Consider the following 27,640-nt stretch of genomic DNA (forward strand, 5'->3'; position numbering starts at 1 on the left):
ATGACTACTGCCAGGAAGAAATTCATTGAGAGGTTGGATCAGGCCATGGCTACTGCTGAAAAGATGAACCCAGAGGACCTGCTGTGCTCCTATAAGGGAGTTTTGTACTGTTACCCACTGCAGTGCAGAAACTTTCAAAGCTCTTGAGTCTTTTGAAGCCAGGAGTGATGATGTGTTATTAGTGGGATACCCTAAAACAGGTAAATATATTGTTTTCTTTGCTTCAAGTGAAAATAGTGTTAGGTCATTAACATTATTAATATAGACATGTAATTTAAAACAATGAGACTATCCATTTTTGCTGATGCTAAGCTAGCTTTGCTATGAAGATCATGTCCTGGAGATTGTTCAAGTGTACTCCATGAGGATGGGGGTAATATATTTTCTTGTATTCACTGCAGAATTACTGTAAGGCTGAGAAGATAAACGAGCAAAAGTCAGTTATGGTTTGCAAGGCTTGATCTCCTTGCACATATGTAGTATTGGTATCATTATGAGACAGCCTGATGTGGCTCAGACTGTGCATCCACAAAAGGGGGAGGAGGGAAGAGGAGAACTGAGAATTAAGAGGGGGACTCTTATGATTAGGGGGCTAGGATCAGTTAATTTGGTCCTTAATGCAGCCACTTTGTATTTTGACCAGATTCCTTCTGTCATGGACAAGGGAGCTGTGTGCAGGGGCCCTGGGCAGGCTGGATGCGGGCTCACAATAAAGCTGCTGATTATGTCTCAGATGTGGGTGTTTAAGCTTGTTGGATGTTACCACTAGCCTTCAGAGAACTGTGTATCTTGCTTTCAGGCTTGGTCTACATGAGTAAATTAAACTGGTTTAATGATGACGCTCAGGGGGTGTGAAAAATCCACACTCCTGAGAGGCATTGCTAAGACAACTTAACACCTAGCATAGACAGCTTTACATGGATGGAAGAATTCATCTGTCAGCCTAGCTACCACCTCTGGAGGAGGTGGATTAACTAGACCAACAGGAGAACGCCTCCCATATGCATAGGTAGTATCTACAGGGAAGCGCTACAGCAGCCCAACTGCAGCAGTGCATCTGTGCACTGTATTATTTCAAGTGTAGATAAGCCCTCAGATTTTCTACTATAGCATATCAGGATTTCATTATTAATCCAATGTTCCTATGTATCTGAGGCCATTTATCAGATGTAGATTCAAGTGAGGGAAATGTAAGTTTTCTATTGATATTTTTTTAATGTATTTTAATCTTGGCTTTTCGTTTTCTTATACTAAGTTTAATGATAACTTAACCTCAAAAACTAAGTGTATTAGGCATCAGAAAGGGCATGGGGTAAATCCAGTTCTTATCTGTCACAGTTTGCTGTACATGGCCAGCTTCAAAAACTGAACAACGAATTAAACACATTCATTAGAAATGCAATTTATCCTCAAACAATCAGATAGTTTGAACTAGCAGGCACCAGCACGAAACTTCTAAACAATGGACAGAAAGCTAGCAGGAGAAGGAAATTAAAACTCATGTCTTATAAGATGCTGCATATTGTAAACTGCAGTCTGGAAAAATATGGTTCAAAGGTAGATGGCAAATGCTGGAGGTGTGATTCAACAACAAGTTATTGGGCTTAAAACAAGAGTAACTGGGTGAAAGTCTATTATCTGTGTTATATAGACAATCAAACTAAGTGATCAAATAGTCCCTCCCGGTCTTTTTTTAAAAAAAAAAAATTCTGTGAAGCAAAGAGAATTTGACTCTTTTAGAGATGTGTGAATAACTGATTTTTCATTTCACTGGCAGTTCTGAAAAAAGATTTGGGCTCAAGCTGAAACCAAAATTTCAGAATTTTCCTTGAATTGAAAAGATAGAAAAATTCATTTTGGGTCAAGCTCATCATTCTGCTTGACCCAAAATGAAACATTTCAGTTTCTGGCATCTTTAATAATTTATTTTGCTTTTATTAAACAAAGTTATGAAATGAAGGGCTAGGTTCACAAAGGGTCTTAAGGACCATCCACCAAATAGGGGAGGAGGTGATTCCCCTCTCCCCCCTTTAGCCCATAGACTCAGGTACTTTCCTGAAATACGGAAAAATCAGGTTAAAATTCCCCCCTGTAGCATAAGAACTTGAAGTTACGTCTTCCGTATCCTAGATATGTGCCCTAACCACCAGGTTAGGGAGTCTTCTGGTGTGTGTATATTGGTCTCTCAGTCTCTGCTGTTGAAGCTGTTTCACTTTGCATAAATAATTAAATGTTCATTGATCCAGAGAATGATTCTGGATCTGGTAGTTACAGCACTCTGGTTTCAATAGCTTTCCCGCTGGAAGGCATGCTCTGCCTCAATATATGAATAACTTTAAATTAGGCCCAAGACACCCTCCCAAATGTCATTGTATTCAGGCCATCTTACATTTCATAAATTAATCTTCCAAGAGGTGTAACTTCAGTTTAGTTCGTGAACCAGGCCTGAAGTAGTTCAGATGAGAATAGAGTTTTCTTTGCAAGGCAATAGCCACTGTGCATACAATTGGACATTTTCAGAAGTAACAGTGTGATGAAGCAAAATGATCATTATCCCCTATTAGAAGCTAATGTTATTACAAGCAAAAAACTATTTTTGTGGTGGGCAGGGAGAAGGTTTTACTCTCTGAAATTGCAGCATCATCTCCACTGAATGCAATCTCCTTCCATTTAACTACATCAGAAGAAAGAGCACAAATATTATGGCTGAACTTAAATAATTTTACCTAGCTCTCTCATTAGTATACCTCGAAGTGTTTTACAAAGGAAGTCAGTATCATTGTCCCTATATTACAGATGGGGAAACTGAGGCATAAAGCAGTAAAGTTACTTGCCCAAGGTCACTCCGCAGGCTAGTGATAGAGCCAGGAATAGAACTCAGGTCTCTTAAGTCCAAGTCTATTCAGTAGGCCACACTGCCTCCCCAACTTTCATTATGTAACATTAAAAACAAGCTAAACATTTACCTGCATAAGTTATTGAACAACAGCACAAACACTAATCATTATTTTCTGCATTGTAGCACTAGAAAGTCACAGCCATGCATTTTAGCAAAGGTAAAAATCTGGATTCTCCAACATGATGGAAAACAATGAATATGTAGCTACTGAATTAAAAGCTAAAAAAGCAAAACAAACCAACCAAAAATACCTATTCACACAACAGAAACCAATCTATATTAGTGCAATGCTACAGTTATGAATTTAAATGCACCTGGGCTGGGAAATTAACAGGTAGTTTTAATGTTTTCATAGTAACATGAAATAGCCTACATCATACCAATAAGAGGAGATGTTATTAGGGCCAAAATTGAAGTCAGTTACCCAATTCCCATTGATTTTCAATGGGAGATGGGCACTTAACTTTCCTTTGTGCTTTGAAAAAAGTCTTCCCCTTAAGTCTACCTTCAATCAGTTTAAATAGTCATGGAGAAGATTAGATATTTTTAGGTGTTTGTGCTGTGCCAATCAACAGGGTATGTAAACACCTTCCAGAATCTATATAAGACAATAAGACCTGTATCGATATATGCCAATACCTCTGATATCACAGTGGTCTAGAAGTAACTCAACCAACCACCACCCCTTACTGTACAGGTAGTTTGCATGCACCAATTTCATTGGTTGTTACAGAATCAGAAGTGTAGCCATAGAAGGGATCTTGAGAGGTCATTAAGTCCAGCCCCCTGTGCTGAGGCAGGACCAAGTAAACCTTAGCCATCTCTGACAGGTGCTTGTCCAACCTGTTCTTAAAATCCTCCAGTGATGGGGATTCCACAGCCTCCCTTAGAAGTCTATTTCAGACCGTAACTACCCTTATAGTTAGAAAGTTTTTCCTAATATCTAATCTAGTCCCTTGCTGCAGATTAAGCTTATTACTTCTGGTCCTATCTCCAGTGGACATGGAGAACGACTGAGCACAGTCTTCTTTAGTACAAATCTTACCATATTTAAAGACTTATCAAGTCACCTCTCAGTCTTCTTTTTCCAAGACTAAACATGCACAGTTTTTTCAAACCTTCATTATAGGTCAGGGTTTCTAAACCTTTTATCATTTTTGTTGCTCTCCTCTGGACTTTCTCCAATTTGTCCACATCTTTCCTAAAGTGTGGTGCCCAGAATTGAACATAGCTGGGGCCTCACCAACATCAAGTAGAGTGGGACAATTACCTCATGTCTTACATATGACACTCTTGTTAATACACCCCAGAATGATATTAGCCTTTTGTGTAACTGCATCACATTGACTCATATTCAGTTTGTGATCCACTATAACTCCCAGATCCCTTTCAGCAATATTACCACCTAGCCAGTTATTCCTTTTTTTGTAGCTGTGCTTTTGATTTTTCCTTCCTATGCAAAGTATTTTGCACTTTGCTATTAAAGTTTATCTTGTTGAATTTAGACCAATCCTCCAATTTGTCAATGTCATTTTGATTTCTAATCGTGTCCTGCAAAGTGCTTAAAATCTGCAGATGACATCAAGCTGAGAGAGATTTTATAGGTATATCCTCCACTCCATCGACAAAGTCATTCATGAAAATATTGACTAGTACCAAACCCAGGAGTGACCCCTTCAGGCCCCACTAGATGCACCCTTCCAGTTTGACAGTGAACTATCAATACCTACTCTTGGAACATAGTCTTTCAACCAGTTGTGCAAACCACCTTATAGCAATTTCATCTAGATCTCATTTTCTGGGTTTGCTTATGAAGATGTTATGTAGGACTGTATCAAAAGCCTTACTAAAAATCAAGATACATCACATCTACTGTTCACCTTTATCAACTTGTTTAATAATTTGTTCCAGGATCTTTCCAGGTACCAAAGTTAGGCTGCAGGTCCTCTTTGTTCCCCCTTTTGAAGATAGGTCCTATGTTTACCCTTCTGCATTCCTTTAGCACCTCACCTGTCCTCCATGAGATCTCAAAACCATTAGTAATTATCTTTTGAGAAAACTTAAGGAACTACAGGAAGCACATAGGATTAATTTCATCAAGCTCTGATGTCTTGAATAATCTAACTTATCTAAATGTTCTTCAACTTGTGTTTTTCCTATTTTAGCTTGCATTCCTTCCCCTTGCTGTTAATATTAATCGTCTTGAGTACCTTATCACCATTAAACTTCTTAGTGAAGACTTGAGCAAAAGAGGTATTAAACACCTCAGCCTTCTTGGCATCATCAGTTATTAGCTCTCCTTCACTGCTAAGTAAAGTGCAGGTCCTCTGTTTTCCTCCTAATGTATTTGAAGAACCTCTTCTTATTGCCTTTTATGTCCCTTGCTAGGTATAACTCATTTTGTGCCTTAGCCTTTCTGATTTTTTTTCCTACATGTTTGTGCTATTCTTTTGTCCTCCTTCCTGACAACTTGTCCATGTTTCTGCTTTAATTTTTAGGTCATTAAAGGGCTCCTAATGGAGCCATATTGGCCTCTTACTAGTCTTCCTTTCACATCATGATAGTTTGCAGTTGTGTCTTTAATATGGTCTCCTTGGGAAACTGCCAGCTTTCCTGAACACCTTAGGTAAGGTACCATGAGAAGAAAATCTATCAGTTCCCTGAGTTTATTAAAGTCTGCTTTTTTGAAATCCATTGTCCTTATTCTGCTCTGCTCACTCCTTCCTATCCTTAGGATCAAGAAATATATCATTTCATGATTGCTTAGTTTCATCCAAATTGCCTTCCACCTTCAGATTCACTACCAATTCCTTCCTATTGGTCAGAATCAAGTCTACAATGGCTGTCTCCCAGTTACTTCTTCCACTTTCCAAAACAAAAAATAAAAAAAAGTTATCCCTAATATATTTCAAGAACTTATTGGAAATTTTGTGTTTTGCCATATTACTTTTCCAATAGATGTCTGGGTAATTAAGTCCTCCACTACTACCAAAGTAGTATGTTTTGGCTGTTTCTATTATTTGTTCTAGAAATACCTCATCCACTTCCAGTTTCTGATTTGGTGGTCTATAGTAGACCCCTACCATTATATCACCTTTTTTTTTTTTAAAAACTCCTTTTATCTTTAACTAGTGTGGATGTGTGGACTCACCCCTGCGGCGCCTCCTGCTGGTTGTCCGCAGGAATTAGCTCTTTTTCCAGACAGGAGCACCTTCTACAGGCTGGGGATCCACCTGTCCCCTGTGTCCCTCCCTGGACCCTGGACCGCCTTTAACTGGGGTGCTGCTCCCTGGCAGTAGCCCATCAATCTGGGTTTCCCCTCCCTGGGGAACCCCCAACCCACTAACCCCACTTCACCTCAGTTTTGGCTACTGCCCAGTCTCCATCTAGCCCCCATTCACTAGAGCAGACTGCAGTATCAGCCACTCATCATAGGCTAAGGGATTTGGACTGGCTGCCTTTACCTACCCCGGGGCTGCCCTCTGCAACCCCCAGTATTGGTTGGCCTTATGCTAGGCCGCAGCCTAGGGCTTTCCAGGCTGGAGCTTCCCCAGCTCCTCTACCTTTCCCCAGCCCTGCTCCACTCTGGTACCCTGTCTCTAGCTCCATGCAGCCAGACCCATCTACCCCTCCAGGCAGAGGAAGACTGACTAGGCCTCTGGCTCGGCCTTTTATAGGGGCCAGCTAGGCCTGATTAGGGCATAGCCCCACCTGAGTCTGCTTTCCTCCAATCAGCCCAGGCTTCCCTTCCCAGCCCCAGCCCTCTCCCAGGGCTGGCTTTAACTCTTTCTGGGCTGGAGCAGGTGACCACCCCACTACACAGAGACTTTTTAGTTGGCGGCTCCTTCCTGGGGCCGTGAGCACGGGCGTCTACTTGGCGCGGTTTACGTCTGTCCTAGACACCTGCCCCTTCTGCGGCGTGAGGGAAACCCTGGCGCACGTTTACCTAGAGTGCGCCAGGTTGCAGCCCCTACACCGGCTCCTCATTGACATCCTATTACGTTTCTGGCTGCACTTTTCCCCTCACCTCCTCCTCTACGCACTCCCTATCCGTGGCCCCACGAAGTCCTGGGACCTCCTGGTCAACCTCCTCCTCGCCCTGGCTAAGAAAGCCATCTACACGACCAGGGAGAGGAGGTTGGCCGATGGAGACTCCGGTGACTGTGGGGCTTGTTTCCGGTCCCTGGTCCATTCACGTATCCGGGCGGAGTTCCTCTGGGTGGCGTCCACTGGCTCCCTTGACGCCTTCAAGGAGCAGTGGGCGCTGTCCGCGGTTCTCTGCTCGGTGTCCCCGTCAGGCTCCCTTCTTATGACCCTCTGACCACACTCCTGTCCCTGTTCTTTTATTAGTTGTCTCCCATAATCAGTGGGCTTCTGTGGGTCTTCCCCTTAGGCTGGGGGGGGGGAATCCTTTAGCAGTGGGCGGGTCCACCCACTTCCCAGACACCCAGTAGTACACAGAGACTTTCAACTGGTCTGCCCCTTACCTCCTTATCGACCTCAGAACAAGTGTATATATTCTTAATATATAATGGAACACCTCTTTCCTTTTTATACTGCCTGTGCTTCCAGAACAAGTTATACCCTTCTATGCCAATATTTCAGTCATAACCCTTATCCCACCTAGCACACACAAAAATCCTAAACACACATAGCCCTTCACCAGAGCACATAGTCTTCATTTGTCACCTGCACAAATCGACAACAACAAAACCCAACTAATATTTCCCATAACCATCCACGCTCACATCAAAACAAAATTCCCCTGGGACAGATACTGCATGGGACCATTGTAGTCAATTTATGAACGGTTTATGTATGACTGTGTTTTACTCCATGGGGGAGTGTTACCACAGCTTCTCCAGGAACTACAAACAGTGAGGGACAATTACCCTGGGAATGGTAAACAACTCCTAAAGTAGCATAACCCCAGGGGTGTTTGCATATATGGGTTCAAACTGGGTTTTCCAGAGACTCAAACCAAAAAAGGGCGTTTAGTATGAAAAGCTGAGCTTGAACTGACACAGAACTTTTTAATTCAGCAAAGGACAAGACCTTCTGTCCCAGGGGGTCCCCAACCCTTGTGGAAGGTTTGGAAAGACTTTGGCTTCTAGGACCCCCCTCAGACTGATGGCTGAGCTCTGGTAAGCTTTTATCATGTACATAAGAGCTTTTGTTGGTTTTGATTTTTTTCCCTTTAATGCTTTTACCCCCAAAAATAAATGTACTTTGCTTTGTGAAGGCTGGTTGGTAACTGGTACACACTGCTGTAGCCCCAGAGAAAGGTTAACCTCACATACTGGACCCTGGTCAGACCTAGTGAGGGACTGTATACCTAAAACCCTGATCTGGAGGGAGACAGATGCAGGTCCCCACCTAAGACGTGGCAGCTGGGAGCCTGAAACCTTAAATGAGTGCCCTCAAGAAAGACCCAAAAGCAAGGGAAGTGAAGTGTGACTCCCGCTGAAAGTGGTCAGGCAGGGGTCTGGCCAGGTGTTCCCCTCCCAGACATCTCCCCTTTCTTCTGCAACTCCAGCCTGTGCAGCCAGTCCCTTCTTTTTCATCTCAGCCCTCAGGCCGAGCCATGCATCCACCTCTTTCAGAGTATACAGGAAAAAAAGTTCAATAATTGAGAAGTTGTTTGGTGCCCATAAGGGCTTTCGCCTTAGCTCCAGGACTTCGGGTCTGGACCCTTGTGTAGTCAGGGTCTTCCCTAGCTCGATTCCCTGCCAAAGGGTAGACTCTTATAGTTGTCCCACCTTTAGGGACCCACCCTCTCTATCAGGCTCTGATCCAGGGTTGAAGTTCTGCACTTAGAAATATTAAATAGCTGTCTCCCTTGTTCACTTCCTACCTGAATTCCCCCCCTGGTTAAATTAAAGAATTGAACCCAAAAAACTTTCTGACCTTCCCAAACAGTCACCAGTCTCTCCTCTGCAGGCTTGGGCAGGACTGTGTAGTCAGGTCTCAGGCAACAAGAGCTCCTGGCCAGTTATTACCCCAGACTTCAGGTCTGCTCCGTTACTCTCCCACTGAGTTGATCTGCTTCCACTTTTAAACTCCACCTCCAGCTTGCGCAGGCTTTGTAGGTGCAGCTGGGTGGGGCTGTCTGGGCCCAGAGCTGCTCCTTAGCCACTTCTTCTCCTGTGTAAGGTTCATACACCTGTGCAGTTAGCACTGAAACTGTGACACCCCCCAGCACAACCCCCTCAACACAAATAGCACACACAATAACCCCAAACACACACAGCCCCTTACTGCAGTGCACACACTTAATTCATCACACATACAAATCAACACACATACGCTTTCTCAAGTCATCTGTTTAAGGCTTCTTAGAGCTGTCTGCCAGTGGAGTCAGGCAGCTCAGAGAGCCACCTGGGCATGAAGTCTAGAACCTTCCAGCCCCACCACATCCCTGACTAGCTGCTGGATGGAAAGCTATGCCAGCAGTTGCTTGGTTGAGTTGCACGCTCATGAACCTGAGCTTTGTTAAAACTGCCAAGGTGCGGGAGGGGTGATGCCTGAAATGGTCATACTCACCATAAATTTGAGTGGCAAAGCTGCAGATCATCACTAATTATTAATAAACGAGGTGACTAATACTAATCTGATTAGGTCTTCTTTCCTCACCTGAGGAGGAAAAGTTAAGGTGTGTTTTTATTATATATTTTTAATGTATGTGGTATGCCAAACAGCACAACGTATACAACAACATATCAATAGAGCACTGGCCTTAGGTGGTGTCAATGTGTGTTACTCTTTTGAAGCCAATGGAGTGATTCCCTTCTACGCCATCTGAGAATCTGGTCTTATATATTTTCATTACTATAGTAATGATACTAAAACCCCACACCTTAACTCTGCTCCTTCAGGGGAGGAAAGGAGAGAAACCTTTGACCTATGTTAGTCACCTAGTTTGTAACATTGGCAGTTGCTCAGATAGCAGGGTGATGGGTGCAGTATAGGAACCTAAATAGAATTCACACACAAAAAAACCCCTTCATTTAATGTTAGTTAAGGTTGTTCTCATAATTAAACTAAACCATACAAAATTAGAAAATATAAAGTTAAGGCTTAAAAGGTTTCAAAGTCAAGCACATTCAGGTTAGGAAATGAAAGTTGGCCAGGCAACCTTAATTCACCCTCCCTCCCGTATGTATGCATTATGATACAGCCTTTAATTATATGATCCCATATTATTATTTACACAAACCCCTGCTTCATTCAGTGCCCAGGACAGAACTCCTCTGGAGTTGAATAAGAGCTGTGTAATGAAAGTGTGTGTTGTCTGTAAGTCCCCTGCCTAAATTGCTGCAGAAGTTGTAAACTGTTCAGTGAATGAGGCAGGGGACTGCAGGAAGAGAAAGGACAGTTTTGTGGTTAGGGCATGTGAATGCTGCCTTGAAGACTCCGATTCTATCACTGCCTCTTCCACCAAGTTCCTGAATGATGCTGGGTAACTCACACCAAACTTTGTTCATCGGTAATTCCTTCTGCATGCAATTAAAGGCTGCATCATAATGCACATGCACAAGGGAGCCAAATTAAGGTTGCAAGGGCAATGTTTAATTCTAGCAGTTCCTAATTTGAGAGTGCTTTACTCTGTAATCCTTTTTAATCCTTGATTTTGGATTTCCTTGTTTTTTAATGGTTTGGTTTACTGATGAGAGCAACCTTAACTAACCTTAATCTTTACTGTTAAACAAAAGTTTGTGAATTTCCTTATTTTTTGATTGAAAGAAAATGTTTTATATATGTGCTATTTAAATAAAGCATTTACGTATTTGTTGTCTTCAGTGTATATGTTTTCATTATTATCTATGTGAAGCTCCATGTCACCACTCAGTGCTATACTAAGCAATACATTGAAGAGTATTACAGGACCCTCCTGTTTGTTCAAATGGCCTGGGGACATCCAAAACTTTTGGATCACCAGGTGTTCAGATAAATGGAAGTGCTAGAGGATTAAGTGCTGGAGGTCAGAGGCAGCAGGAGGAGGGGGTGGGGCCAAGCTGTGCTTTGCTCCTGCATGCTGCAGTGACTCTGGCTCCCTGAGGTGCTGCATGGACAGAACCTGAGGGAGGGAGGGAAGGGAGTGATGAGGGGCAGTAACCACAGGACCCACCTCAGTGCTTCTTAGGTGCTTCCCAGCCCTGCCTAGGACATCCACATCATCACTATGCTGTAGTCAAAGGGGATACAATTCAGTCCTTCTGTTCAAAAGCATAGGTTTTATGACATGGGTGAGTAATTTTAATTCCAGCCAATAGAGGGCAGTGGTACTGCACCAGTCCAGCTTCTCATTGGTGATGAGTGCACCTGCTTGTAGTTCAGAAAGGAACACCTTTATAGGTTCTAATCATTTAGTGGAGCTGCTTTTCTAATGTTCCTTTAAAAACTGACATGCATTATGCCTTCCTGTACTTTCTCTTCTCTCTGTGATTCTGAGGAACAGAGAATGATATTTTTGAATCTTTTTTAAAGCAAGAAATGTGCAAAAATAATTGGATTTAGTCTTTCAGAGTATATATCATTAGATGGATAGAACAAAAAATGTATGTTGGTACTTTTAAAAATAAATTTCATAGGTGCAAAAATGCACCTATCATTATTATTTATTTGTATTATGTTAGGGCCTGGGAGCCCTGTAAGGAAGCACTTCCTTACATAATTCACAGGCAATCTGGAGAACTCATTGCTAGGGGATGTCGTGAAGGCCAAAAGTATAACAGGGTTCAAAAAAGAACTAGATAAATTCATGGAGGATAGGTCCATCAATGGCTATTAGCCAATTTGGTCAGAGATACAACTCCATGATCTGGGTGTCCCTAAACCTCTGACTGCCAGAAGCTGGGACTGGACAACAGGAGATGGATTACTCAACAATTGCTCTGCTCTGTTCATTCCCTCTGAAGTATCTGGCACTGGCCACTGTTGGATGACAGAATACTGAGCTAGATGGATCATTGGTCTGATCCAGCATGGTCATATTTACATACTTACTTCTCAAAGTCCTTTGAACTCCATAACTTTTAGCAGCAGCCAGTAATCTATAAAACCAATTTGGCAAAGAGGTATTTGTTTTTTCAGAAAAAGTTCCATGTAAAACTAAACATGCATTCTCCTGCTGGGTTATGATGTTTGCATTCATAAACTGAACTATATCAAGTGCAAACACCAGCTAACATGGAGGCAGATTGGAAAACTGCTGGAAGGCAAGAAAACACAATAGGAAAACTAGGTGCTCCAGCCAGAAAACAGATCTTCTGATAAGGTTTTAGATGTTTATTTTATTGACCATGGGACTGAAACCTGTTGTAAAATCTCTTAGGATGCAATGTAAGTGCTGCTGCCTTTTCAAGCCTTGCCTACTCTAGAGAAATTGATCAGTCTAAAAGCTGATTTGATTGCCTTGAACATTGTAAAACATTTGTGTCCAGGCACACAAGGATTCCATCTGGTTTACAAGCATTCCAAGAATGGGCTGTAGACAACTAGGCTTTCCACAAGTTCTCAAGAGCTGGTTCTGTCTAAACTGGATGGTTGCCAGCGTAAATGTAAACTATCTGAACTAGTTCCCTCGTTACTACTGTAACACAGTGCAGCAGTAGCCTTTGAAAATCTCTCAGAAAACACTGCTTCTAGTAGCTGAGCCAGGAACAGTGAGCTAAGAACTCTGAAGTCTGTGTATCTGAAATTGCTTAAGCCAGCACCAGTGTAGTCATGGTCAAAACTTAAATCAAATCAGCCTGGTTAGTGTGGACACACTGATTGGACTGGTTTAAGCAAAACATTTCAAAGTGATTCATTTCTCTAGTTTAGGCTCAGCATAAATGACGCATCATTAACTGGTCAGAGTCCAAAAGCAGAATGCAAAGGCCTTCACAGCACTGGGGAAGTTTACAAAATCTGGTTCAGCTGTTGGAGATTTAAGTAAATCAGTTATAAGAACTGTTTTAGTCACTGGAGCGGTGTCTATTTTGAGGATCCAAAAAGAGTTTGAATTTTTTTGTACACTTCCCCCATGCGGACTAGGTCCTATTCACATTGATGAGTACTTACTCATGTAAACTGCCCTGCTAACCCACTGATGCTATGTGTAAGAGTAAGTGCTCACCAAAATAAGTATGGGTTCCACAATCAAGTCCTCAACATTTACCATAGCAATGCAGGTCTCAGTTAAAAGACTGTATACAAGGCTTAAAGTTGGCTGTCAGATAGATTTGCAGTCTCAGCTTAAATAAAATAAATAAATCATGAAAGGAGCTTTGAGGTATGTCTGAGAGGAGCTGTGCGCAAGTGCACTAGTAAATCTGGAACAGCAGTTTCTGAATGGCTGAGTCCAGCACTTACCATTCACATCACACAACCAGATGAACTCAGTGGAGTTGCTCCAAACAATAGTGAAGAATTTGGCCTGCTGTGTGTATACAGGACAACACACACAAATCTTCTATAGGATATGCAGAAGAGGGCCAAGTGCTCACAGCAAGGCCAAAAGGTAGACCCACTACAGAACTTGGCTAAGGCAGAAAACCCTCTCTAATCAAGCAATAATGTGAACAGCCACAACTTGACACAGATTGGGTTCAGAAAGACAAAATCAATGCTCATCTAGTCCACACTAAACCTTCTTTTTCCCTCAGAGATGCCCTAGGTGTCTCTCCCGTTCACCAAGTTTTCAAACAGTTTGTAAAGTCCTAGAGTTGCCTTAAAAAACCCCAAAATTTTTCCTGTAAGAAATTTTGAACAAAAAGTCTTAATTTAATATTATTTTGCTTGGGGTTATTTTAGAGAAAAAAGCTGAAATGATGTAACACTTTAAGTGAGAACAAAAAAAATATATTGGATTTTATAATTTCCTGGAAAAGAACTCAATTTTAGTGAAGCATAAACTTTCTACAAATTATTGATCAACTTTGCACACTGAGCTCTGGGAAAACCTCTGCATATTCAAATTCCATTTGAAATGGATATGAATAATCAGGAACTTGGGAAATGATTGATTACTAATCATGTCCACATGCTATGAAGGAGAAAATGATAGTTTTATTTATTGTCTTTAAAAAACATTGTGTTAAGAAAATGCTAACTTGTATTGTAAACTGTAACAAGTTTACATCAAAGGCTGGAGGCTAGGTTGGTCTATGGTTTTTGGTGGATTTCACAATCTCTCAGCAGATGTCACTCACAGAGGTTGCTTTGACAACCTGAGTGGAGAAAGAAAGTTTTTGCTGTTAGAAGGCCAAGAGCTTTTTAAACACATAAGCAACAAGATCAAACACACAAGGGCATTTAATATTTAACATCTTATTTACTTTCTCTTCTGTAAATTGCATAGAAACACTTTTTTGGGGAGAGTTAACGTAAGTTGAACTTGTATAGCCTTATCTCTTTCTGGGAATTTACAGGCTGACATTCTTGAAATGAACATCTCTCTCTCCTCATGAGAAAGCATGTGACAACCTGCATACCATTTTAGAGCATGGTGGGCATTGTGGTCTTCCTTCTGGTAGCGTACCATTGAGAGCACAAGTGGGACAGACCATCAAAGGGCTCAATCCTGCAAACTCTTAAGCCTGATTTAACATGTGAGTAGTTCTACTGACCCTAACAGGAGAACTCACATGTGCAATATTACAGACAAGTGAAAAGTTTTGCAAGGTCAGGATCCAATAAGCCACTATTCAGAGGGCATTTTTCTGCCTGAGTTTCTAACCTCTCCAAAACCTTTGCATTATTCCTCTTTCCTCACCACTTGAGTAAATATTGTTAGCTAACTTTATTTACCCTTGTTATAGAGCCTCTGTCACCCAATGTACTGCACTGCTCAGCCAGTTCATGTGGCCTCCCAGTCACAAACACACACTAGGATGTTACTTTTTCAGCATCTGTGTATTTAGCCTTTCCTTGCAAAGCGTAACAGTGGAATGCAGGCTTACAGCAAGAAGATATTTCCATGCAATGCTCACCCTCTGAGCTTCCCTTTACTTCCTGTTCCTTCCTTTTATATCCTCCCAATTACATCACTAGCCCAGTGATTATAGGGTGACCAGATGTCCAGATTTTATAGGGACAGTCCTGATTATTGGGTGTTTTTCTTATATAGGCTTCTATTACCCCCTACCCCGTCCGGATTTTTCACATTTGCTGTCTGGTTGCCCTAAGTGATTGCCACCCAGGTGCTCATAATCTCCTAACAGAAAATGTTTAATTGCTCATAGCTGAGCCTGCAGCCTTCTTTATGCTGCTGCAACATCAGTGACCTGAGCGCTACTAATAGTGCCTTGTTACATCCCTGCTTCAGATTACTAACAAAGAAGTTAAATTAAGATATACCAGACAACAACTCCTGGGGAGTCCCATAAGACACTTTTCCTCAACTTATTACATTCAAATCTATCATTGTATATGGTCCTATTGTCAGTTTTTCTTCCTCTTGGTAGTGTTTATACCTAAGCCAATTTTCATTAATTTTGAAAGTAAGATTCCATGAGACACTTTTAAAATTCATTTCTAAAATCAGATATTACAGCTACAGCATTCTCTTCATCTACTCAGGCTCTGGCACAGCAAACAGTTACACACTTAAATTAATAGTTCCATTGGAATCAATGGACTGACTCACATGCTTGAAGTTAATCACACGAGTATGTGTTGCAATTCTAACATTGCAGCTCTATCCAAAAATATAGGTGAATTTAACTAGCAAGATATATTTCTTATAAAACCCATGTTGCTTATTATTTTTGGGTCTCTTAGCTTGAGTCTATTCTTGACTCTGCCAAGTAGCCCGCTGTGTGACCTTCGGCAAGGCACTTCCCTGGTCCATGCCTCAGTTTCCCCATCTGTACAAGGGAACTAATGATACTGACCTCTGTTGTAAAGCCATTGGGATCTACTGATGAAAAGTGCTATATAAGAGAGAAGAATTATGAAGATTATTTATGTTTTTTTCTCTCTTAATATTTACTTTTTTTTTATAAGGATTGAAATTAGGCTCTCTGGATGGTAATTGCCAAGATCATCATTCTTCTTCTTCTTCTTCAGTTTTTGTCACAGTTTTGCATTTGCTATATTTGCATTCTTTTCATACTTCCCAATTCTCTAGGATTCATTTATGATCAAATTCGCCAAGTATTTTTCTTTTTCATTTGGAGGCTATTCACCATTTGCCCTGAGATGGTTTCAGCTCCTCACTGTTTTTTAAACCATTGGTTTCAGGTACTAATTGGATTATCCACATCTTGAGAGACTTAGTTACAACAAGTGCAAAGAAAAATGAAGAAGAAATGAAGAGAATGAAACAGGATGAAGAAATAGTTGAATATACATATCTTGAATTTGGAGATCCAGGGAAGTTTCAGGTTGTCATAAAATAACTAGTAGAAATTGTTAAAATCTGCCATTTGATACATATAACAATTAAACTATAGTGTGTATGGAATACTCTATTGACAGGAAATGACTCTGCATGATTACAATAAATTCTCTCTGGCTAGAATAATTGAACCTGCTGTCACCAAATATTAGGTGGCAAAAAATATTGATGAATGAGCAAATAAAAAGTTCTGGGGAAAGTACAAATCAATAATAATTACACAGGGTACTTAAAATTACCCTCTATATGGTATAGATAAAGGTTTCATACACAGTATATTCTATTTGTACTGTAATCGGTTCCCCTCCCTCAGTGGCTGGGTTGCAGGTTTATGAGGTTGGAGAGACATTGGGGGAATGGGAAATGAAAGAAAAGTATTATTATCGGTTGCACTACACCTTGTTAAGGGTCAGGCGTGGCACAACCTTCCATTCAGAATAAATGTAAAGGAGCCATCATTACTGGTGATTGAAACAACAGTAGTAGCACCCTAAAACACAGGCACATGGAAAAGTTGAGTGGAAGCTGAATTATGTGACCCAAAGGGCTTCAAGAGCAGGGTCTTGATTGGGAATAGCTTTTGGTGTATGTGTATGAGAGAGACAGTTCAAGCCGAAGCACCATACGACAAAGGGAAGTGAGACAAAGAGAAGCAGGAGGGAATCTCTACACACACACACAGCCTGAACAAGCTGGCTGAAAGAGTCCAGTGCCACAAGCAAATAAGTTCTGTCCTATTTTTTAGTTCAACGCAGGAACTTTGTTCATTCCTTGCACACAAACAAGATTGCATCAAAGAAAATAACAGATTCATTCATCAATTTCTAATCTCAACTGGAGCATCTGGCAGGGCCCGCAGACTTTGACTAGCCACTTGGGTAAAACAGGGGTAACGGTATTCTAGGTGGTGAGTGCTTCCTATAGCCAGTTCTAAGGGAGACAGGTATTTTTATGTGAGGACTCTTGATGTGTTAAAGCACTGTTGGATTTAAACACCACATGGTGTTGCTTCATTCTGATAAGACCTGATGCTCCAATATAGTAACAGAATAGAAACCTTGGGAGCTGGTGACTAGGTCCATAGAAGGAACCTTTAATACCAACAGAAAATTGGGTGCATCTGACTGCTTAGCAATTAAGGGTCTGCTGCTACTCCCATTGAAGTCATTAGCAAAATTCCTATGGACTTCCATGGGTCAGATGTTCACTTCACAAAACCCACCTCCACCGTCACTACAGTTTCATTGTGGAAAGTCTGTTGGGAGGGCAAGAATGGAACTGTATTACCCGCTCACCAACAGAGGTGTCCATAAGAGTTCAGGGTTGTAGCCTATTGATAGGGCCATTGGGATGGTCACACTGCTCCTACATGTGGTGTTCTTGTTGAATGCATGGAAACCTTCAGTCTCCATGCCTGTTGTCTTGGCCTCATTCAGAAGAACTAAAATTCCCTGCAAAAACATTTTAAAGATAAAATATCATGGAATAGATTATTTCTCATTTTCTTTCCTTTTTTCTTTAATTAAAGCGGATAAAGAAATTATCTTCCAGAAGAGTTTTCGCAACACATATTTTTCCTCATATGCTACCCACATCTATTTTCAAGAATAATGTCAAGGTGAGTGTCCATTTTAAATTGGAGGGTCACCATTTCAGCTATTTGCAGGGAACAGAATATTTAACAACCGTGGCTACACTTTGTTTGCTAGTTAGTTATGAACAGACTTTGCTTTTTTTACCATTTTTTTGTTATTTGAAATATTTAGTGAATGCTTGGTGTAAATGTCTTCCAGCCTACAGATAATTAAACTATATGCTATACTCTAGGAAAGTGTTTTTTCTCCCTTAGATATTGATGGTGATTTGAAATCCAAAGGATATAGCTGTATCTTATTTCCATTTTAGCAACAGCATGCCTTCACTTCCCTCCTTCCAAACCTGGGACGAGTTCTTCAATGCTTTTCTAAATGGAAAAGGTACTGTACACTTGCTACTTTACTTATTTAGTGGGAAATTCACAGTCCTCATTGAAAGCATGAGTAAGTGGGCTGTGTGAAGACCAGTACATGTAGAGGAGGACAGAACCATTCACCGCAACTCAGAAAAAGGCTGCAGGGTGCCTGTGTAGATGGGCTGTAGCCACTTTTTAGCCCCTGGACTATAATTAGTGGTAGCAGCCCACTTCACACCCACCCCACACAAGCCACATCACCTGGGGATTTGTAGCCAGTTATTCCACATAGTCCATAGATGCTCTCTGGACATAACCCTGTCACTCCTCTGGCCCTCCTACCATTTGTGGAACTCATTAGCACATGGGAAAGGGGTGTAAAGCCCACATATATTATCCTTCAGCTTCCTGGCTCTCCTGTATAGTAGAACCACATCAATTTCTTAGCCTTTGGAGCCTTCTATAGTTAAGGGGAGCACAGAAGAATTTCACCTATACTGGTTAGACAAAGTTGAAAAGCAAAGACGGCCTGTTTCTTCACTGCCTTGCACCTTGTGTTGTCATTTACGTGTGTGCAAAGTGCGTGTAAAACGCTATCAGAGCAGAATAACTGTGTTTTATACCCACTTTGTGCAGTCATAAATGAATACATAAGGTGCAAGGCCATGCAGAATCAGGACTGGATCTGGTAATCCAGATTTATTATCAAACAGAAGTTACGGGTTTGATACACAAATTACTGGATTAGGCTATATGGCCTGTGTTATACACAAGGTCAGACTAGATGGTCACAATGGTCCCTTCTGGCCTTAAAATCAATGAATTTATGAAATTATTTATACTGCAAAGTTTTCTGAACTTGATAGAAGGAATTCTAAGAATTCAAAAACTTTATGACAAGGATTTCAAAAGATGTTTTTTGATGAATAATGGTCTGGTCTAAAGTCCATTAAAATTAGAGTGACCATATGTCCCATTTTTAAAGGGACATTCCCATTTTTTGGGACATTTTCTTATATAGACACCTATTACCTCCAACCCCCGTCCTGTTTTTTTACAGTTGATATCCGGTAACCCTAATTAAAATCAACTGGTGTTTGGAATCTATGTAGGCTGTTCCTGCTCCTGTGTATAATATTTTTAAAAGGCACTTTCCTCTTTCACTTGTGTTCAAATTTTCGTCCAAATTTATAAAGTAGCACCTGCCTTCAGCGGAGTTGCTCCTAATTTACACTGGTATAACAGAGCAGAATCAGGCTGACTATACAGAGAAGTGCTAAATACACTATAAAAATCAGACTTTGAGGTTGGGAGCCACAATATCATGTGAAAAGTAAACTAAGATTAACAGACTTCAAGGCTAGAAGGGACCATTATGACCATCTCATCTGACCTCCTGTATAACACAAGCCATAGAACTTCTCCAAAATAATTCCTTGAGTATATGATTCTCTAAAGAGTTATTTCACTTCAAGATGAGTTTTGAACACCTCCATTTGCTGGATAGGTAGTGAAAGTGGTTGTGCATTTGGAATTACTGAGTGCTTGTCTGAAGTCTGTGGAGATGGATTGACTGGGTAGCCTTTATCTTCACATCTGGAGAATCCTTTCTGTTCACCTGGGCCTCTGGGAAATGTGTTATTGGCCAGCTTTTTCTTGGCTCTGTCCAGACACATCCAGAAAGGGTGCGGGAGGTATGAAGGAAGGACATAGAACTCCATCCCCCTCTTGCGCACATCCTTCCTCATGCATTGTCCCTTGCTTACCAATCTTTAGCCTTCTAAGTATTCATATTTTATATGACACTTTTTTCTTCAGTGTCTTGGGGCTCCTATTTTGACCATATCATTGAATGGAACAAGCATTTTGATGATGAAAATATTATGTTTATAACTTATTAAGAACTGAAAGAGGTGAGGTTAACTTTATGCAAAGAGTGCTTTATCTTGTGTTTCATGTAGTGTTGGTCACTGAACTATTCAGACATTATCAGTCTTAAGGTGTCAAAGAATTAGCCTTAAGATGTCAAAGAAACATAGAAGTGAACAAAACTACTTTAGAATAACTAAGAACTAGAAGGAAGATTTTCTAAGGCACAAACGTTCCCACTGAAAATCGATAGGAGTTAGGTGTCAAACTGCCGTTTGTGCCTTTCAAAATCTCCCCCTAGACCTAGTAATTCCCCAAGAACTCTTTTTGGAATTGATTTGTATATTCATGTCTAAGTCCGCATCTAACAGACTGAATTGCACCTCTCTCTAAAATGTATGCTCTAGTTCGGTCATTAGGCAAGAATTACTGGGAGAAATTCTATGGCCTGTGCTTATGAAGGGAGTCAGACTAGATGATCATAATGGTTCCTTCTGGGCTTAAAATCTTTGAACAGTGAATGTACAGAAAGGAATTATTAATGGCAGCTTAGCAATTCTGAAGTTGTTTTTTTCACTACAAAACTCCTGAATCAGTAACTTTGATACTAACTGGTGAAAACCACAATATGGTCTAGCTATAACTTAAGGCCTAGGTCCTGCAAACATGCACGTGAGTTAGTTTACCTATGTGGGAAGCCCCAGCTTGGTACGGATTGCTCATAAGTGTAAAGTGAGTTGTGTGGTGGAAGCTCCCCTTATTGGGAGTTAATTCCCAATGCCTATTCATTGCAGTGGTGTGAAGGCTCCTTCCACAGCCTTTGGGGAGGGGGGCGGGGGAAGAGATTCACTCAGAAATCACTCCAACACAATTATAGGTAACAAAACACTGTCAGCAAAGAGTCCTAATGCTTGCCAGCATCAGTCCTTCAGTCACTGGTCCGGGCACTGCTTTGAGCTCTGGCTGATCCTCACATGCAGCATGATGCTGGCTCACAGATGGCCACACAGCCAGACTGCTCCTGGGGCCAGTCCCCCAGCCTGGAGCTTGGACTCTCAGCCTGCTGTGTACTCAGGAGCCCCTTCTCCAATCAGAGGAGAGCTGGCAGCAGGAATTAGGGTGGGATTTCCTACCAATTGTCTAGCCAACCAGAGCTCTGGTGGAGAGGCCAGTTTCTCCTGTTTGCTTATTTGCTCACATTCTATGGGTCTGGGGATGAAGCCACTTTTCACAGAACTGATGTTCGGAGAAGTGTGGCTATGTCTATGCTCAGGCCTGCCAAGAGCAATTCCAGGCCCTAGGGCCAGGGCCAGGGCCAAGGCCGTCCCTGGGGGGAGTGCAGAGCCCGGGGCAGAAGTGATGAATCCTGCCCCTCACTTCCAGGACCAATTGCGCTGGCCAATTGCTCCAGGCCGCGGAGTCCCACAAAACACAGGGCCTGGAGCAGTTGCCCCGATTCGCTTTCCCCTAGGGACAGCTCTGCCCAGGGCAGAACAGCCAATGGGCCCCCTAGAAAGGTCCACCTGACATTTGGGTACTACCCTGTGCATACCTAGGAGCCCTGCAGCCTGCCCAGGTGATTTAAAAGGGCTCCCGGGCCATTTTAAATCTCCCGGGCCCCTGGGCAATCCCCTGTTGGGAGACCTGTCTATGCTTAAATAGCTACTGCAACTGCGCTGCTGTAGCACGTCAGCATAGATAGTTACTTCAGCAACCAGGGGGTTTTCCCATCACTCTAGTCAATTCACCTCTCCACCAGGCAGTAGCTATATTGACAGAAGAATGCTTCCGTCAAGCCAGCGCTGTCTACAGCGGGGCTTAGGTCGGCTTATCCACATGACTCAGGCGTAGATTTTTTTTTTTTTTTTTTTTTTTTTTTTTACACACCTGAGTGATGTAGCTGGGTTGACCTATCATATTAGTGCAAATGAGCCCTTAGCCTTTATATGTTTGTTAGAAACAAGGCCTAAAATTGTAAATGATGAAGACAGTCCTTAGTGTCTCCATGTATCACAGACATGTGGGGCTTGATATTTGTGCACAATAAATGAACTGTCAGGCAATCACCTCAGTACTTAGACATGCAAGGCACACGTTTAGTTCAACACCTCTCATAAATGGCTTTTTTGCTGCTTCCACTCCTTCCTCATATGCTTTAACACGAACATCTGCATTGCAGCCATACTGAAGAAAAAGAAACAGGTATCTGTTTAAAAGAAAAAAAAGCACAGAAGCTAAGTATTGAGCTGGCATGGAGCCCAAATGTTGCTTCCACTCCTAACAGTAGTCTGAGGAACGTTGTGAGGACACTTCAGTTGCCAATGCCCTTGCTGTACCTTGCTCTGTTACAAGCTTCTATTGTAACTAGGGGCAGATCGCAAATGGTCTGATTTGCAGAGGTACTGGGCTTCTGTAGCTCTCATGGAAGCAAACAGCAGCTGTGGGTGTCCAGCAGTTCTGAAAATCAGGCCATTAACCTCTGTGAGCTTCAGTTTACTCATGTGTAAAATGGGCACACTGATGTTTATACAGCTTCATGAATCACTTTGAAATCTTCAGATGTGAAGTTTCAGAAAAGTATTACTGTGGGTAAACCAAAGCATTCTAGCTCCAGTGTGAGTTTGGCACAATGACAATGAAACAATGCATTCTCGATGAACAACTTGCCCTCTGACACCTTCTTCCTCTTTTCAGAACCCAAATTTGGGAGCGAAAAAAATAGCTGAGTTCTTTGGGTTCTCCGTGACTGATGAAGAGATTCAAGCTGTTGCAGACAGGAGCAGCTTCCAGACTATGAAAGAGAACTCCCACAAAACCCATGGTGCATTTGGAAATGTTCTCTTCCGCAAAGGTGAATTCCCAAAGATGCAATTGACAATCCTTGTAGAAGGGCTTGGCTGAGACTCGTCCCTCCTCGGGGCTGTGGGGTATCCCACCACTTCGCATAGTTCGCTCTGGCCCAGAGCAGGCCAATAAATAAACAGTCAGGCGCTCGGGCCCTTAGTCAGGTGCTGAGCCAATAGTTCAATATGAGCCCTGGCCCTAGGTCAGGGCGGGGCAGCAAACACACAGTCAGGAGGTCAGGCTTCTGAGTGTCTGATGCAAGGGGAAGACTGTCACCCGTGAGTGGAGTGGCAAGGGGGATGCAGGCCCACCCACTCCACTGCGTCCCAGCTTGGGGCCCCAGCTGTGGCAGAAGACACTGCTGCATCAGTGGGGATCCGGACCACAACACATTGACATTGGTTCTGGCCCTGCTGCGGCCAGGCCAGGGTGGGCCGCTCCCGGGCTATTTCCGGACTCCCCCTCGTAAGGTCCCTGGGTTTGGCTGGCATCCTCGGCGGTTTCCAGCACCATCAGTTCCTCTGGGTAACTAGCGAGGGGTAGGCTCGGCTGCTCCTCAGGGTAGTTGGTCAGGGGTAGGCTCGGCTGCTCCTTGGGGTAGCTGGTGAGGGGTAGGTGCAGCTGGCCTGGCCAGTCGTTGGATTGGCCACGGCCTGCTGGCGTTCCCCAAACCAGAGCTAGGCCACAGGCATCTGGCCTCTCCAGCAGCTGGCTTTCAATTGAGCTTTGCAGCGGGGCTTTTCTACTTCCTGTCCTGTGCCATGACCTCTGGGGGGGCGGGCACAGGACCCACTGGCTCCGCCCATGTTGGTGCTAGGGGAGGCTTGTCCCTCAGCGGGGCTGTGGGGTATCCCACCACCTCGCTACAATCCCCTAATGGCAGATTATTCTCAAACTTCTCTTTGCGGACACCGTATTAAAAGTTACTGGGAGTCAATACATGTCATTGATGCAGTATTGAAAACATTCATTCCACATTAAAGTACATTCACCAGTCACTCTTCTTTCAAGAAGAACATCAGAAAGATTTTTCAGGTTGGCTCCTCTTTGTTCCTCTCTTCAAAGCAAAGGTTCTCCCCACCCCTGCCGTTCCCCAAACCTGACAGTCTTCAACTTGGGGAAAGTCATTTGTTACATTTCAATTGATCGACCTTCCCCAACAGATATTGGAATCAGTTTGTATGTCACCTATAGTCAGCCACAGTCTTTCATATGTCAGCAATCTACAGCTCCCAAGGATTTGGCCCATGGTATTTCAAAAATAATTTATAGTTCTGTTTCTCCTCTGCTTTTCCACGCCCTTTCTTTAAGAAGCAGCTTTTATTGTAGCTTCCAGCCCTTCTGGAAGGACAGAATATGCACACACTCCCAAAATAACTTTGGATTAGGAGCAGTCCCACAGTGATACTATTTCCATTCTATCCTTCTGTTATAAAGCCTCTGTCCCAAATCTGGACCTTAGCGTCCAAAATCTGGGTGCTTACTATGGACTCCCCCAAGCTTTCTACCAGCTTGGATCTTATCTCGCTGCCACCAGACAGGAATACAGCGCCTGCCTTGCTCTGGTCCCCCCAGACTTTCCCTGGAGAGACCCCACAAGACCCAGAGCCCCTGGGTCTCCCTATCTCATCCTCCAGCTTCCCTCCCTTTCCCTGGGTTAGCCGGAGTGATGCCGTATTATGCTCCTTGAATACAAACCAGCGAGGATAATTTACCTCCCTCTGGGCTATGCATTCAAACCTAGTCAGCTAACACAAAGAGATTCCCCCCTCCCTTCTTCCCGTAGCTGTAACTAGAGAAAAGACCTCAAGCAAGTCTTAAAAAGAAAACTTTATATAAAAAGAAAGAACATACATATAAACTAAACACTGCATTAAGAGATCAATACAGGGATATGGCTTATAAGAAAATAGGAATAAACAGTCTGATTTAAAAGATAGCCAATTTAAACCAGTCCAGAAACAACACACATGTAAATACAAAACAAAGCATATAACAGCCTATAGCCTTGCTACATTTGTACTCACACTTTGGTAGACGAAAGTTAGAAAAAAGATTGGAGTTAGAAGAAAAGCTGTTTCACTCCATAGCCGGGAGAAACAAAAGACCCCGAGTTTCTTTTCCCCCTCTGACTTTGAAAAAAATCCAGTTCTCTGATTGGTCCTCTGGTCAGGTGTTTGGTTCCCCCTTTACAGGCAAAGAAAATTTAACCCTTACCTATCTACTTATGACACCTTCTATGCCAGATAATCAAAAGCATGGAACTGGTCCACAGGTATGTTTCACACACTCTTAATTAATTATCTGATTTCTTTAAGCAAGGTGAATACACTTTCTATGGGCCTGAGTCTGCCACTCCTACTCACTCTGCATAGTGCCTTAGAAAGTAGTGGCATTAATTTAAATGAGATTACTCTGGGAGTAAGATATTACTCATCATAATGGTGTAACAATGAGGTGTTTTATTTACTGCACATAGTATTTAATGAAAAAGATGATGGCTACACTGAAAAGAAAATATTTTGTAGCTCACTAGCTAAAATATTTTGTAGCTCACTAGCTTAAATATTTATTTTATTTAAAATGCACTGGCCAAAGAAAAATCTTTCTGTAATAAAGTAAATGTTCTCTTGAAGAACCTATTCCAGTGATGGAACTAATAGGAGAGCAAGGGGGACAACTGCCCCTTGTGGCCTTTAGGTGTATGTGTGGTATAGATGCTGACTCTGTGGGTGGTGGAGGGGCTGAGGGGGGCAGGAAGAGGTGGAGTGAGGGTGGGGTCGGGGCTTTGGAGTGGAGTAGGGGTGGAGCATCTGTGCCTTCTCAAGCATATTATGCAATTGACAAAAGGAGGTGTACAACACAATTTTTCACATGGGGCTAGAGAGCGAATCAGCTGCTCACTCACCTGGCAGCAGCGGCTCCAGTCCCACAGGGCTGGGCCTGGCTCTCTGCTCCAAGTGTTGTAACATGGCACATGAGGTGGTGTGGGGCTGCAACCTTGTGCACCATGTCTCAATGCCACTCATTGACATTTGGCCCTGCCACTCCTCCATCATGATGGAGGGGTGTCTGGACCAAACCTGAATGGCACTGCGACCCCATGTGACATGTCAACACCCAAAGTGGAGAGCCAGGCCCTGCTCCATGGGAGAGGAACCACTGCTGATATGTGAATGCAGGGCGGAATTGCTCTCCAGCCTTCCACGAATGACCCATCACCCCCATCTTACTGCAAAATCTGGCTTCACTGCTGGTCTGATCCAAACCTCATTAAAGTCAATGAAAAGATTATACTGTCATCAGTAGGCTTTCAATCAGGTCCTTAGTGATCACCAATGTACACTCTAGTTAGTGTAAACCATGGCTGAAAAGAACCAGTTGTGAACAAAAGTTGAAACACTACAGTCTTTGCTACCAGGCAATGATACACAGACTAAAATTAAATAAATATGTTTGTTTGCAGGCAGTGTTAGTGACTGGAAGAACCTTTTCACTGAAGCTCAGAACCAAGAAATGGACAAAAAGTTTGAAGAGTCCTTAGCAGGAACGAAACTGGGAGCAAAGATGAAGTATGGGGTGTACCGCAAAGCATGAAAATGAAAGCTAGCTTACTGAAGCACAAGATGATCTGCTTGTTTGCTTTTGTACACTGAAGGAAAAGCCCATTTACTTGATCCAGACTTCTTTGTATAAATTTGTAAACAATCATGTTCTCACTCTCCTTGATTACATTGGCCTCATGAGCACCACAAAAGTGATTTTTACTCCCTTGGTATTCACCCCTTCTTGTCAACTGTTGAGAATAGCACTTTAATTGAATTGGCTCATTAGCACTGACCCCCCCACCCACTTGCTAAAGCAACTCCCATCTTTTCATATGCTGTGTATTTATATCTCCCTACTATATTTTCCACTCCATGCATCTGATGAAGTGGGTTTTAGCCCATGAAAGCTTATGCCCAAATACATTTGTTAGTCTCTAAGGTGCCACAAGGATTCCTTATTGTTTTTGCTGATACAAACTAACCGGGCTACTGCTCTGAAATCTATCAGACTTGAATTTGACAACAATCATGTTTAACATACAGCTTACTGTCTTTCTTTAACCAATGACATTGTAATGACCACATCCAATATAATACTACAAAACTGCTAATGTGCATTATCTGTAATTAAAAAGAAAGTTTTATCATCTTGCACCTTAGGTTTTAATAGTGCCACTAATTCCTGGTGTAGTAGAAAAAGAGCAAGCCTAGAACATGGTGCCTAGTAGAAGGTTTGAGGCCTGAACCAAAATTAGCAAAAATAATTCTATGAGCAAAAGTCAGGCTCTGTTACAAAGCAAATACCTGCTTACAAGTTCACTGGTCGGTACATGAACTTGGCAAGAATATGGCTGGTGTTGCTAAAACACAGGCACTCTTAAGAAGTACTCTGCACTAGGTTTTCATGTAAACACATTCCAGAAGAGTGATCCAAGAACATCCCGCTACAAAGTTATGGTATAAACACACTCCCTAAAGATGGTACAGGACCAAAGTGACCCCTCCAAAAGATAAGGTCAAGATGACAGGATGATGGATAGAGATGTTTTGATCAAACCAACAGGTACAAGGTGTAAGATGGTCACTAACCGTGTTTGAAGGGTAATAAGTAACTTGTTTGCATCAGTGCATAAAAGAGGGGTCAT

General features: G+C 42.4%; 1 pseudogene; it reads left to right on the forward strand.

Moving 5' to 3' along the window:
- Positions 1-26,753, forward strand: LOC116825459 (sulfotransferase 6B1-like; annotated as a pseudogene).
- Positions 26,754-27,640: the final 887 nt, after the last annotated feature.

This window comes from Chelonoidis abingdonii, chromosome 3 (genome assembly GCF_003597395.2).
Source record: "Chelonoidis abingdonii isolate Lonesome George chromosome 3, CheloAbing_2.0, whole genome shotgun sequence".
NCBI lineage: Eukaryota > Metazoa > Chordata > Testudines > Testudinidae > Chelonoidis > Chelonoidis abingdonii.